This window comes from Vombatus ursinus, unplaced genomic scaffold (genome assembly GCF_900497805.2).
Source record: "Vombatus ursinus unplaced genomic scaffold, bare-nosed wombat genome assembly UNPS02009801.1, whole genome shotgun sequence".
NCBI classification, from domain to species: Eukaryota; Metazoa; Chordata; class Mammalia; order Diprotodontia; family Vombatidae; genus Vombatus; species Vombatus ursinus.
In genome coordinates, this window is record NW_020949579.1 from 223 (window position 1) to 2930 (window position 2708).

Genomic DNA, 2708 nt, shown 5'->3' on the forward strand with positions numbered 1-2708 from the left:
GTACTTAAACTTTTTCTTCCTCAAGGCAGAGGGGAGACTGGTACAACAGGTTCTTGACTTTTCATTTAACATTTTTTTCAGGGCCTATACTTAAACTCCCAGTTGCCCTAATTTCTTTACCTTCCCTCTTTCTTTTTCAGCTATAGAAACCAGTCTTCAACTTTGTTAGTCTAGATAGATTTTTGTTGGAAGTTTTTACATAGTTGATTTGCTCTCTGATGTAAAATTATCTTCCTGGATAAACATCTTCCATAGTGCCTTTAATCCTTCTTTTTGCCAGCACCGACATTTTCTTTTGCAGTACCCCTGACTTTCTTCATTCTGTTCTTGTATTCCTTTTGCTGTTTTCTTGATGTCTTTTTCTTCTCATACAAGCCATGCGTTGCAAGTCTGTGCTTTGGTTCATTTTTCTTTGCATAGTCAAAGGAATCATAAATCATGCCAAAGCCTATTGTTTTGCCACCACCAAAATGGGTTATGAATCCAAAGACAAAAATGACGTCTGGAGTTGTCTTATACATCTTGGCCAGTTTTTCTCGAATTTCAGTCTTCGGCTCCATGGCCTTTCCAGGATGAAGGACATCTACAAACATCTGTTTACACTGAAGAAGTCTGTCTGTCATGAACTTCCTGGTTCAGATGGTTAAAGTGTCATTAGCTCTTGGAGCATGGTTCCCGGATAGTTTCAACATTGGAACAGACAAGATGCCTCCAGTACACGGGCTGAGAGAAGAGTCAGTTGAGAGCCGAGCCTAAGGAAGTTGCAGATGCAAGACGGAAGGTGTCTAGACCCCAGGAAGACTCACCATGGTGGTGGCAGGCTCTTTGAGCAGCAGGAGAGGGCTAGATAAATTTTTTTATTAGTTTTGTATGTTTTGGGCAATAATTTTCCTCTTAAAAATGTATTTTTGAAATTTTTTATACTTTTATCAGTGTTTAGATTTTCCAGCTATTTTCCTAAAAGTATATCTTTACTATAAATGTCCTTTCTGCTGCTACTTCACTAACTTTTTCATAGCATAAATATTTGGAACTGGTGTTTTTCTGTTAAAATTTTGAAAGGATTTTCATTTTTCAGAATGAACCATATTATATAGTTCAGCAAAATGTAAATATACCACATGCTTTAAAATGTAAGAACTGTTTTCATAATCATGTAGTTCTTTATTAAAGTTGAGAAACTTGTATTGTTTTTCATAGTTGAGCATTGTTAGAAGGAAAAAAAATACTGATCTGTAGATACAGTTCTATTAAAGCCATGTTTCATGTTAATTCTGAATATAAATTATGTATATGTATATATATTTATATGTAAATGTCATCAGTGAATTGTTTATCATTGAAGTCTAGGGTCAAATTTGTTTAAGTGGGAAAACTCTTGCACTAATTACTAAGTAAAATCTTATTGGGGCCTTTGAATCTCTATCATTATGTTCTTTTGTTTATCTAAATTAGTATGTTTTATTCTAGTGTAAGTTTTCTGTGTGGCTGTTCTTCCTCTAAAAGATGCTGCTTAGGTGTTTTATCTACTTTAAATAAGAAATACATTCATTGTAGAGTGTATTTAATAAATATGTCAAGGGATCCATTTAGGAAAGAGTAGTTTAATATTATTAGAATGAGAAGTCCATTTTTACTGTATTAAGCTGTGCCTGGAATTTTTCTTTTAAATCAGACTGCAGTCTGCTTGAAATAGATTTGTATACATCTGCCTATGGCATCTCATCAGATTTTGAAAAAAGATAAATCAGTATGGAGGATGGAATAGCAGAAGTAAAACTGGAAAGATTTGGGAAATGGGACTGCTTAAGTGCAATGAGGAACAAAAAAGTTGAGAATCAGGGAAGGACTTTTTTTTCCCCAGAGACATATTCCTCTCTTCAAGGGGAAAAAAAACAAGAGCTTTTCTTGTTTTAAAGACATTTCTTGTCTTAAACTTTTTCTGTTCCCATGTAGATTGTTATAAATGTCACTTCTAATACTTTCTCAGATTTCTTGTGCATTTGACTAATAACTATTTTAATAAGAATATTCAATGAATTGTAAAAGCTTGTGGGATTTTTTTTAAAGAAAAATGTAATTAAACATAATTTGCAAAATTCTAAAATGAAGGACTAAGATTTACACCAGAAATTTGTATAACTGTGTGCATTGGAGTCATTTCATGATCTTTAAATAATGATTTTTTAAAAATAAAATGTTTGACTAAAAAGAAGAAAATTAAAAACTCAAAAGCTTATGAAAGTGAATGTTGAAAATTAAAATTAAATAAATTAAATTTTTTAAAAATTGTCTGCTTCACCTAACCTTATCCTGGACTGCTTACTGTGGAAAATGGGGATCCTACCCTGCTAGAGAAACACAAAATAGTAACTGAAAAGAAGTATGAGATGTGCTAACTTAGAGATATCTCCACTTCAAATGTACATATGGACTATTTGTACCTGACCTATGAGCTCATACTGGTCTGATCAGCCACAGTCTGACACACTGTACCTCTAATGTAGTGATGACATTTTCATCCTCTTTGAACAACAACACAGCCCAGTAGCATTCCATCACATTCATATATTACATTGTTAAACACTTTCTTTTTTGAGGGGTGTTTTTGGTTTTTACCACCAAAAGAACTCTTAAAAATATTTTTGTATATGAAAGACATTTTCCCTCTTTCTTTGATCTCTTTTGGCTATCGATCATCCAGTGGC

The 2708-nt window shown here is 33.1% G+C and overlaps 1 pseudogene; it reads right to left on the reverse strand.

The window, feature by feature from the left end:
• Nucleotides 1-221: 221 nt before the first annotated feature.
• On the reverse strand, nucleotides 222-692 carry LOC114036259 (annotated as a pseudogene).
• Nucleotides 693-2708: the final 2016 nt, after the last annotated feature.